Source organism: Arachis ipaensis, chromosome B10 (genome assembly GCF_000816755.2).
Source record: "Arachis ipaensis cultivar K30076 chromosome B10, Araip1.1, whole genome shotgun sequence".
Lineage (NCBI taxonomy): Eukaryota > Viridiplantae > Streptophyta > Magnoliopsida > Fabales > Fabaceae > Arachis > Arachis ipaensis.
In genome coordinates this window covers 130,621,170-130,633,409 of record NC_029794.2, presented here as the reverse complement: position 1 = coordinate 130,633,409, position 12,240 = coordinate 130,621,170, and the positions used below count along the sequence as shown (strand labels likewise).

The window sequence follows — 12,240 nt, the reverse complement described above, 5'->3', positions numbered from 1 at the left end:
CTTAAACAAATATTTATATATATAATAAAATATTAAAAATTGTAATTAAATATAAAATTATATATAAAAAATAACTAATAAAAAAACAGATAACAACTAATTTAATTATTAATATTTTTCTATTATCAATTACCAATGCTTATTGTGATTATACAAACGTGGTGAGTTAGTATCCGCAGAGTGGAAAGTGGAAACAATAGATCAGAACGGGTCTAGAGTTAGGTTCATTAGTATATGTTTAATTGACACTTTTGACCCTTTCCCTTTTATTTTCTTGGTAGGTTGGATAAGATAAGGACATGTTCTTTCTAGTCCTAAAGGAGTGAAATTTTTGATGCAACCCCACTCCCTAGTCTTTCGGAAAATGCCACTCTTTACATGAGTTAATTAATTAAGTGTTTATTGTCACTTATAAAGTTGAATTTCATTAGCAAAAGTATAGGAGTGACTTGCCTAACTATTCTTGATTAAAAATACTTTAAAGCTCCAAATATTTTACATATATCGTTGCAAAAGACAAAAGCAAGAATGGGATATTGCTAAGTTAATTTTATTTATAAAGGGGTAGACGCTGACGTAGATATGTTATCTATCCCATCACAAGGAGCATCTTGGTAAACAGCTTAAAATGCTTTTTTTCTTAATGAAAAGATAGCACTAGCATCATTATCAAGTAAATTATATATCAATAATGTATAGATAATAATAATTATCTTATTTAGTATTTATGATTATATAAAATAATTATATAATTTTTGTATTGGATGTCTCCAGTACAGGTTGAGAGATGGATTGGGAACTTGCGGGTCGAGGCGGATGCCGGATTATTCGACTGGAGCAATGGGGGGTGGTACCTGCAAAGACACTCCAACGCTCAAGTCAGAATAGATCTAAGATGTAGAAGGTGTGAGGAATAAATGAATACCTGGAGGGATCTGGGTCCTCTATTTATAGGTGATGGTGAATATCTTATCTTATCTTGTTTGGATAAGATAAGGTAGACATTTGAATTCGAAAGTTGGTTAGGAGTTCTTATTAGGCCGGCTTCAGGCCCTTTGAGTGGTGGTGCGGGTTTTGGATCTAAGCGACCAGGTCCGGAGTTATTCCGGGTGTAGGATCCGTAGGTGGGATCCGTAACAATTGCCCCTGCAGCGGGAGGACGATCTAGGTTGGTCTCCGTCGCTGAGAGGAGTGGTTTTGGTCGCTTAGTCGTTTCATCAGGTCATTCGATGGATGTCGTGTTGTCGGCGTCTCGGTATCAATTTTTCAGGGTTTTGGGCTCGGTTCGTCTTCCGTGCCGTTCGTTTGGTGCGGACCTTTCGTTTCCTTGCGCCCATTTATTTTTTCGAGGTGTGCTTTTTGGTTTCCCGAAGGGGCATTTATTGTAAGGGAAAATTTCTCATTTTTGCCCTTCTGCACTACCTTTATTCTTCGGGGTATTTTCGTCTTTTTTTCTTGGGTTTAAAAACTGTTTTGGTTCCATTTCCCTTTTCCTTTGTTGTTTTCCCTGGCTCTTAAGCTTTCGAGAGTAGTTTTCCTCTATTCTGGTGCTGTTCTGTATTTCTGGTTGTGTGCTTGCTTCTCTGTTTCCAGCATTCCTCAGGCTTTTACTTCGCATTATCAGGTTAGCCTTCTCTTTCCTTATCTTATTTTGCAGTTATGGCATTCTTGTCTACTTTTGCATTTCTGTGCTTTTAGTGTGGATTGGGGTTGTCTTTTTGGGTATAGTGTTTCTGTTCTTTTTGGGTGGTGGGTTTCGTAGGGGGGATGAGCACCGCTATGTGGTTGGTAATGGGTAGTGGCATTTGCTTTAGTTTTCCCTCACCGTTTTCTGCCGTGTTGGTTTAGGCTGATAGTGGTGCTCACCGATGTTTTAGGTACAGCGCGTCAAAGGACCGAGGGTGAGAGGGCCCCGGTGATACCAGTGGGGGCGTCCCTGCCCTTTACTCCTGGGTAACCAGCGATGTGTGGGGGACACCATCGCGGATGAGGGAGGCGGACCTCCAGCGGCTTCGTGATGAGGGGGCTGTTTGTGGGGGCGGTGACGCCGAATCTCATTATGAGTTTTCCGTTCTGGGGGTTGACGAGAGGGTTTGTTATACCAATTTGGATTCGCCGACCGTTCCGGATTGGTTATGGGTGTACGAAGCAATGTTCACCCGTCTTGGCGTGCGGTTGCCCTTTTCCCCTTTCGTTCAGCAGTTGTTGAGTCGATGTTCCGTGGCGCTGTCCCAGCTGCATCCGAATAGTTGGGCGGGGATCCGGACTTTCGAACTTGTGTGTGAGTTCCTGGAGCTTCCGGTGTCTGTGAATGTGTTCCTCTTCCTCTTCTTGTGCACCCTTCCCACTAAGGAGGGGAAGCACAATAAGGGGTATATGTCTTTTAGGGCTCAGCCTCATTGTCGGGTCTTCGGTTTGTATGAGGATTCGTTTCATGGGTTTAAGGGTGGGTATTTCAAAGTCCGTCCTGTGAGGGGACATCATCCGTTCTGGCTGACGTTGGAGGGTGAGCGGCGGTTCCCCACGTACTGGAATTTTGAGGCGGGGCCGTCTGTTCTTACTCGGGTGACGCAGAAGTTCCTGACTGCGGAGGATCGGGATGTCGCCCTTGTTTTGTGGCAGTTGTTTGATGAGCGTCCTCTTAACCCCAGGGACGTGATGGGTGACCGGTCGCTTGTCGGACCTATGTTGGTGTGTGAGCCTCCTTTTTCTTTTTCTTTTTCTTTTTTTTTTTGTGGTTCCGAGTTGGGTACTTATGTGTTTTCCTTCTTTTGATCTTTTTCGCAGTTGATATGGCTGGGAGTTTGACGACTCTTGCAAGATTGAAAGCTCAGTTGTCTCAGGGGACTCCTTCTGGTGGTACCCCTTCTACTCCGACCTCACGACCTACTGATGATACGAGAACTGTTTCTGAGGATCTCACATTGATTGGAGGTGGCACCGAAGGGTTAGGTCGGGGTGTGGGGGTTGAGGATGATGTGGTTGTGGTGTCGCCAGAGGGTGCTTCCCGAAAGCGAAAGCGGTCGGGCGATGATGAAAGTGAGAATATGGTGGAGGGGGAGGGCACGGTCCCGTCGGTGATGGATCGTAGTTTTGATGCACCGGCCTTCATCGATGAGTACCTTATGCCCGGCACGGAGGAATTTTTCCGTGAGTGTGATGTGACCTTTCAGGCTAAGTCCCTTTACCGTTCCCTTCTTCGTTCTGTTGTGATCGTCCGGAAGGCCGAGCCTTTGATGGCTCAGGTGGGCCTTCTGGACAAGAAATTTCGTCAATCTCAGGCCGAGGTGGCGAGGTTGAATGGGTTGCTTGCGGATGCCGAGTCGGCGAGGGAGCGGGCAGTGAAGTCATCTGAAGAGTCTGGTGCTGAGATCCTTCGTCTTTTCGAGGTTGAGACTTCTCTTTTGTCTCAACTTGGGGAAGAGTGGAGGAAGGCTCCGGATGCCAAGTCCTGGGCAGCCGTGCTTTTGGCCGACGTTGGTATGCTGAAGGATGAGGTGGCTAGTTTGAAGGCAGAGGCCGTAGTGTTAAAAGAGGAAAAAGCTGTGTTGCTAGCCGATGTGAAGGAAGCTGTTGCTGCTACTGAGAAGACGATGAAGGCTCAAGCTTTGGTGTTGGCGCCTGGAGCGGACGTGTCTGTGATGGGGGCTTTCAAGACCATCCGTGATGGCGAGACTGTCGACCTTTAGTAGTTGTGATTATGACTTCTTGTTTTGGATTGCATGTTTTTATGTTTTTGGCCGTGTAACCGTGAATTTGTGGTTTTGACTTGAACTTCGATTTATGTTGTTAGGGCCGTTCGGGCATTTGTTTTTATTCCATTTTAAGCTGTTTTGGTTTTTGGTTTTTGATTTGTTCCCTTTGTTTGGGGGGGGCGGACCGTCGTGAGGTCGATTTCTCGTGGATATCCGTATCTCGAGCCTGGGGGGAGATCGGTCCCCCAATTGTGGCCGTGTTTTTATTCCGTACTTATGATAAAGCAAAGTAAGAAAAAATAGCTTAATAGAATTTTATTGATGGTTGGGCCTCGTTAAAACCCTCCGTATGTGGCGGGAAAGAGTACCCGAGATTGACACTTAAGGGGAAAGTAAAATGTAACATAGAAGGGAAACAAATTAAGGGGAAAAAACAAAATAAGGGATGACCTAGGGGGTCAGTCTAAGCGTAGTATCGTCGTAGGTTGGCGGCGTTCCACGTCCTCGGGATTTCGTCGCCGTTAAGTCGTTCGAGCTTGTATGCTCCCTTTTCGATTGAAGCATTGATTTTGTACGGGCCTTCCCAATTAGGGGTGAGCTTTCCTTCCCCTGGGGATGGAGTTTCGATGTTATTCCGTCGTAGGACGAGGTCGTTGGGTACGAATTCTCATCGGATGACGTCGTGGTTGTACCTTAGGCTGATTCTTTGTTTTAGGGCTAGCTCTCTGATGTGGGCTATGCTTCTTACTTCGTCGGTGAGGTCTCGTTCTGCTTCCTCGTCGTTACTCCCGATCATTCTCCTCGGGCTTGGGTCTCCTATTTCCACTGGGATGACAGCTTCTACGCCGTATGTTAATCGGAAAGGGGTTTTTCCGGTGGTTGTTTAGGGGGTTGTTCGGTACGACCATAAGACTGATCCGAGTTCGTCGGCCCATAGTCCTTTGGCATCGTCGAGCCGTTTCTTGAGTCTTTTGACGATTATTTTGTTTGCAGATTCCACCTGCCCATTTGTTTGGGGGTGTTCTACCGAGTTGAAACGGTGGGATATACGTAGTCCTTCTAGGAATTCCCTGAATTTCCTATCAATGAATTGGGTTCCGTTGTCCAAGATGACGATCTCGGAGATCCCGAATCGGGTAATGATCTGTCGCCAGAGGAATTTTCGGCATTGGATCGCCGTGATGGAGGCCAGGGGCTTGGCCTCGATACACTTAGTGTAATAATCTATGGCGATGATGAGATATCAGAGTTGACCGGGTGCTGTAGAAAAGGGTCCGATGAGGTCAATCCCCCAGGTGCCGAATGGCCGTTCTGCCGATATGATGCTGAGCTGGTGCGGGGAGGCCTAATGGATGTTGGCGTGCCTTTGGCATTTATCGCAGTTTTTTACTAACTACATGGAGTCCCGGATAACCGTGGGCCAGAAGTACCCGGCCCGGATGACTTTCTGGGCTAAGGTTTTACCCCCGATGTGGTGGCCGCAACAACCTTCATGGATTTCACGGAGTATGTACTCCGTGTCCCCAGGTTCGACGCATTTGAGCAGGGGTTGCGAGAATTCGCGTTTGTACAGTTGTCCTACGATGACTGTGTAATTGGCGGCTTCCCTTTTTGTCCGTTTTTCCTCTTTGGGCTCTTCTTGTAGTGTTCTGTTGAGGAGGTATTGTAGGATAGGGTAGGTCCATGATCCTCGGCTAGAGAGTGTCAGATAGGCGTTAGTCGTGGTCGATATAGATGGTGACTTAACGACTTCCTGAAATAGCGATTTGTTGCCGTGTCCTAGTTTGGTGCTGGCTAGTTTAGAGAGGAGGTTTGTCCTGGCATTTCGTTCTCTGGGAACGTGCTGTATGGTTACACGGTTGAACCCTTCTTTCAGTTCGTTTACCTTGGCAAGGTATTGTTGGAGTAGGGGATCTAGGGGTGGCAGTGGGGCGGGTAGGGGCGGGTTTTTGCCCTACCCGACCCCGTCCCGCCGTCCTGTTACTCATATACTACCCGCCCCTGCGGGTACCATTGTTAGATCACTACAAATTTAACACCATAATAAAGAAATTACAATATTAGATATAAAATGATCTTCAACCCTTATTCTTGATCACTTTCAACATCTTCATCATCATTAAAAGTTTGCAAATCAAGATTTAAACCTGAAAATTAAAAGAAGCAAATTAGTGAAAAGGCAATCAAACAACTTCAAATCAAAATGCACAATTAAAGTAGTCGAGCCAAATGTATGCATTCACTTCCTTTAAAATCCTATAATAGGTTGTAGAAAACTTATCAACATTACAAATTCTAAAATTTTAAGTTAGAGTATTTGCTCCTCTTGTAAATTAAAGTTCGTTATTTTACTAGTTTGTTGGATATTATTTCCATGAGAAAAATAAAAGCACTTTTCCTAGAAATTTAAAAAGAAAAAAAAAGCAAATTAGTGAAAAGGCAATCAAACAACTTCAAATCAGAATGCACAATTACAAATCAGAATAAAATCAGAATTAAACATGCATAAAAATGATAATTCAAAGCATAAATGCACAAGAACACCATGAGCATATTTCCTTAATTAAAGAAGCCAAAACAACTTCAATTTTTTAAGCTTTATTCCAACTAAGTTAGAGAAGGTAATACACCAAACTCTGGAAGCTGTTCACAGACACATTCCTCCAAAGTAATTGAGCTAAGATTATTGAATGAAGAATCTGAAATCCATCATGGGAATGTGGAGTTAAGGTATCCATAAATCTCCAAAAGTTGCAAATTGTGATGAGGCTGAAGGAACTCAATGACATCAAAGTTAACATCAACATCAAACTAAGTGCATATTTTGTTAACCAAGGAAACAGAACAGTATGTAGTTTGTGATTCTCTCCACAATTACAACACCATGACAATTGAAAAATCAGAATACTTTCAAAATCCAGAATGCATAAGAATGATAAAGAAGCCAAAACAACTTCTGCCTATAACCAATCAACAAAGAAGCCAAAACAACTTCAATTTTTCAAGCTTTATTCCAACTAAGTGCATATTTTGTTAACAAAGGAAACAGAACAGTTTGTGATTCAACCCAAACAAGCTGTTTCAACATATCAAATCATTCAAAAAGAAAAGAAAGGCTGGGAAACTCAGGAAACTCAGTTACAAACTTAGTTACAAACTCAGTTACCTACCCAAACAATCTGTTATCACCCAAAAACAAAAGAACTTCTTCTTTGTCTATTCGCATGATACATCCAAAATTAGCCAGAGATTAAACATATCAAATCATTCAAAAAGAAAAGAAAGGTTGGGATAGGGGCAAGAACTGTACCGATGCTATGCGGGGAGAATCTGGTGGAAGTGGCGCGTTGCGGGACCAGGAGAGGCGCGGACGACTGGACGAGGGTCGATTCCGATGCAGAGGAGGCACGGGGGTGGCTCGTCTAGTGTGCGAATTGGAGGCCGGAGAGAGCGCAGAGGATTTCGGACTGAGAAGCGGCTAGGAGGAGCGACCAGCACAGGCGGCTTGAAGGAGACGCGGTCACGCGGAAGAGACGCGCTGCGGAGGAGTGGCAATGAGACGAATCAGACGATTCGACGAGTTGCGAACTTGCGATGGCAACGACGAGTTGCGCGGAGGAGGAGCGACAGGCACAGGCGGCTTGAAGGAGACGCGGAACTGGAGCAGATTCAACGACAGGCACTGGGTTGAACTGAACCGAGGCGGCGAGGCTATGGTCTTGGAGAGGAGAAGAGCTGAGGAACAAAGGAAGTGAGAACTGAGAAAGGGGTTGCTAACCCTAATTGAGTGGTGACGGTGAGAACTGAGCCACTGAGGTTATGAGAACTAACCCTAATTGCTAAAAAGTTATATATATATGCACTCTGGGGCGGGTAGGGGCGTGTTTAGCCTGAACCCGAACCCGCCCCGCCCCGCTCATCAACCCGCCACGATTCAGACCCGCCCCGCTTCGGGTCGGGTTCAAATCCGCCCCCGACTGGGTAGGGACGGGGCGGGTACCTGCGTGTACGGGTACTGCTGCCATACCTAAGGGGATCTCGCGTTTGGTAGCCTCCGTTGATTTGGGAGCTGACTACCTGTGAATCGGTATTTACTTCCAGGACTTTTGCTCTGACTTCCTTAGCTAGGGCTAGGCCTGCCAGGAGGGCCTCATATTCTGCTTGATTATTTGAAACTGGGAACTCGGCGATAAAGTCGGCCATGGCTTGTGCTTTGATCGCATTTCGGAGTTCGAACTTGATTGCATTTCCCGCTAGGTCGGGTTTTTGTAGTACTTGTTTAATCGCTTGGTCGGTCCGAACTGTTACGGAATGTGCCTGGAAATATTGTCGCAAGCGCCGGGAGGCCGTGAGGAGCGCGAAAGCTAACTTTTCTAGTCGTGAGTAGCGAGTTTCTGTGTCTTGTAGGACTTTGCTTATGAAATATATGGGTTTTTGTTCTTTTTTCTCGTTTTTGCGGATGAGTGCTGCTGCGAGTGCTTCTTCCGTTATGGAGAGGTATAGGTAGAGGGTCTCCCCTGTTTGGGGTTTTGCGAGAACTGGTGGTTCCGCTAGGACTTTTTTGAAATGTTGAAATGCTTCTTCACATTTTGCTTCCCCTTTGAAGGGGGCTCCTTTCTTCATCAGTTTGAAGAAAGGGATTGCTTTTTATGCCGATGCTCCGAGGAAGCGGGATAGCGCAGCGAGCCGGCCGGTGAGCTTTTGAATGTCGTTAAGGTTTTTTGGGCTTGTCATCTCGAGGACGGCACAACATTTCTCTGGGTTGGCTTCAACTCCGCGTTGCGTGATCATAAAGCCGAGGAATTTTCCTGCCTCCATTCCGAAGGCGCATTTTGTCGGGTTGAGCCGCATTCGATGCTTTCGTAGGGTGTTCATTATGAGCCTGAGGTCGCTGATGAGTTATTCGCCGAATTCGGTCTTGGCGAGCATGTCGTCTATGTAGACTTCTAATTTGGTTCCGGACAGATTCTGGAATATCTTGTTGACAAGCCTTTGGTAGGTGGCTCCGGCGTTCTTCAGGCCGAAGGGCATGACTGTGTAGTAGTACGTCCCGTCGGGAGTGATGAATGCTGTTTTTTCCTCATCAGGTTGGTGCATAGGTATTTGATTATAGCCGAAGCATGCGTCCATAAAGCTGAGGTATCGATGGCCGGATGCGGCGTCTACCAATCCATCGATGTTTGGCAGGGGTAAGGCGTCTTTTGGACAGGCTTTGTTGAGGTCCGTGTAATCGACGCACATTTGCCATTTCCCATTGGACTTCTTTACTAGTACGACGTTTGCCAACCACGTCGTGTAAGGTAGTTCCCTGATGAATTTTGCTTCTAGTAGGGCTTTTACTTGTCTTTTGACCTCAGCTGCCCGATCTGGGGACATTTTTCGTCTTCTTTGTGCCATGGGTTTGGCTTTGGGATCTATGGCCAATAGGTGGGACATTAGGTCGGGGTCTATCCCGGGCATGTCGGTTGGTGTGAAAGCGAACAAGTCTTTGTTCTGTTTCAAAAATTGGGAAAGGTCTTCTTTAAGGTCGTATGGGAGGTTCCTGTTGATGAAAGTATTCTTTTGACCTCGGCTGCTCGGTCTGGGAAAACTTTTCGTCTTCTTTGTGCCACGGGCTTGGCTTTGGGGTCTACGGCTAGCCTGTGGGATATTAGGTCGGAGTCTATTCCGGGCATGTCGGCTGGTGTGAAAGCAAACAAGTCTCTGTTTTGTTTCAGGAATTGGGAAAGATCCTCTTTGAGGTCGTACGGGAGGTTCCTGTTGATCAAAGTGTATTCGTCTTTGGTTTGCCCTAATTGTAGTTTTTCCATGTCGCCTTCTGGTTCTGGCCTAAGCTAGCCGTCTTGCCGGGCGTCCAGGTTGGCTAGGAATATTCCGGCCGCGTCGCGAGACTTCTTCCGTAAAGCTAGGCTGGTGTTGTCACATTCTGCTGTGACTTCCCGGTCTCCGTGGATAGTACCGATGGAGCCGTCTTCCGTTATGAATTTCATAAGGAGGTATTTGGTAAATATGATGGCAGAGAAGTCATTGATTGTTTTTCTTCCGAGGATGACGTTGTAGGCGGTGGAGTCGTTTAGAACCACAAATTCGGATAGGATTGTCTTCCTTTGGTTGCTTGTCCCTATGGGGAGGGGGAGGGTGATGGAACCGTCTGGTTTGAGGAAGTTGTCTCCGAGTCCCGTGACGCCGTTGCGGTGTGTTTGGAGATTGTCGTTGCGGAGCCTGAGCTTGTCGAAGGCTCCTCGAAAGAGGATGTTGGAGTCTGCGCCGGTGTCCACCAGTATTCTTCGGACTAGTCCTATTCCGATTCTCGCCGAGATGACAAAAGGTGTGTCTTCGGCCGAGGTACCGTGCTGGCAGTCCTCAGGTAGAAAGGTTATCGTTTTGTCGGCGGTGGTAGTTGGGGCTTGGTTTCTGATGGCCAGGACTTTGAGGTCCTTCTTTAGTGTTGATTTTGACTTGCCTGATACGTCTTTGCCTGTGATAACGTTTACTATTATGGTCGAGTCGTCTTCTGGGCTTTCCCTGGGGGTTGTTTTTGTGTTCTCGGGTTGCGTCCTTCTCTTTCTGGTGACCTGTCTCTTTCCGTGCGTTTTGGTTCTCTGATGATTTTGGCGAACTCTGGGAGCTTGCCGTCTCTTATGGCTTGTTCGAGGGAGTCTTTAAGGTCGAAACAGTCTTGTGTCCTGTGCCCGTAACCTCGGTGGTAGTCGCAATAAAGGATTTTGTTGCCGCCCGTTCTTTCTTTGAGTTGCCAAGCTTTTGGGATAATACCTCGATCTGCTATTTGGTGGTATATCTCGGTAATTGGGGCTGTCAGGGGTGTGTAATTTGAGAATTTGCCAATTCTGGGTGGTCGGTTTGTGTTTGTTTGTTTGGTCTGGTCCCTCTGATTTTCTCGGGATATTGGGTTATGCCGGGATGTCGGGTTTCCGTGTTGGGTGTTGCTGTGTTGCCGTTTGTTGGCAGCGACGACTTAACTGACCTCCTGGATTACCGTTCTGGATTTTCTCTGGCAACGTTCTGGATCTCGTGCATGGTCCACACTGGTTTGGTGGTAAGGTACTTGCGGAAATCTTCGTTCATGAGCCCGTTGGTTAAACAGAGGCTTGCGACGGAATCTGTGAGTCCGTCTACTGTTAGGCATTCATCATTGAAGCGGTTGAGGTATTTCCGTGTGGATTCGTCCTGTTTCTGTGTGACCCCTAGCAGGCTGATGGGGTGTTTAGCTTTGGTGATTCTGGTTGTAAATTGGGCCATGAACTTTCGCGAAATGTCGTGGAAACTGGTTATGGATCCGTTAGGGAGGGCATTGAACCATTTGATTACCGGTCCTGCTAGGGTTACCGGGAAAGCTCTGCATCGGACTGCGTCGGCCGCTCCTTCTAGGTTCATCCTGGCCTTGAAGGCCGTTAGGTGTTCTTGGGGGTCTTTGGTTCCGTCATACTTCATGTTCGTGGGTTTATCAAATCATTTGGGGAGTTTTGCTTTTAAGATCCTCTCCGTGAAGGGAGTAGCTCCCATTATCGTGTGGTCGTTTCTCGTGCGCTTGGTTTCACGGTGTCGTCGGTCTTCGTCTGAGTCATGTTGATGACTTAGATCTTGGGAAGCGCTGCGATTGTACCTTTTACTGTGTCGCCGTTCTGGCGACTTTTCACGCCTGGGGCCGCGCGAGGTGCTGTGATCGCCTCTCCCATCGTGTTGTTGGGTTGGCGATCGGCCGCGACGATATTTTGATCTAGAGGTTGCGTGGCTTCCGTTTTCAGCGTTGTGCCTTTCCTTGGTGGCCACTCTGCCTTCGAGTTCCTGGACTCGAAGGCAAAGATCTTGGATTATTTGTGCTCCTTTGTCCCCCGTGTTTTCGGGGTGCCGTGGTTCTGCGACGACGTGTTCGTTTTCCTTATTCTGTGCTTGAGTGGCGTGGTGGATGGTGCTTGCTATCCTTCCACGATTCGTGACCTCCTGGTGTTCGGGGGTCGAGTTCCTCGTTCGAGAGTTATCTTGGCTTAAGGTGGTTTCTTCGGGTATGTCCCCCATTCCGACTTGATCGGCGCAAGTTCCCCACAGACGGTGCTAATGTACTGGATGCCTCCGGTACGGGTTGAGAAATGGATCGGAAACTTGCGGGTCGAGGCGGATGCCGGATTATTCGACTGGAACAATGGGGGGTGGTACCTGCAAAGACACTCCGACGCTCAAGTCAGAATGGATCTAAGAGGTAGAAGGTGTGAGGAATGAATGAATACCTGGAGGGACCTGAGTCCTCTATTTATAGGTGATGGTAAATATCTTATCTTATCTTGTTTGGCTAAGATAAAGTAGACATTTGAATTCGAAAGTTGTTAGGAGTTCTAATTGGGCCAGCTTCGGGCCCTTTGAATGGTGGTGCGGGTTTTGAATCTAAACGACCGGGTCCGGAGTTATTTCGGATGTAGAATCCGTAGGTGGGATCCGTAACAATTTTTAAAGTAAAAAAAATATATAAGTACAAATATTATCTGTATAAACTTATGAATATTATGTTACATAAAATAATTTTAAATAT

At 46.7% G+C, this 12,240-nt stretch overlaps 1 long non-coding RNA gene across 1 annotated transcript; it reads right to left on the bottom strand.

Moving 5' to 3' along the window:
* LOC110267852 lies at window positions 5,743–7,094 on the bottom strand. The gene is made up of 2 exons (XR_002355793.1): window positions 7,006–7,094; window positions 5,743–5,842 (listed from the first exon to the last, which is right to left on the bottom strand). It is a non-coding gene; the product is annotated as an uncharacterized LOC110267852 (long non-coding RNA).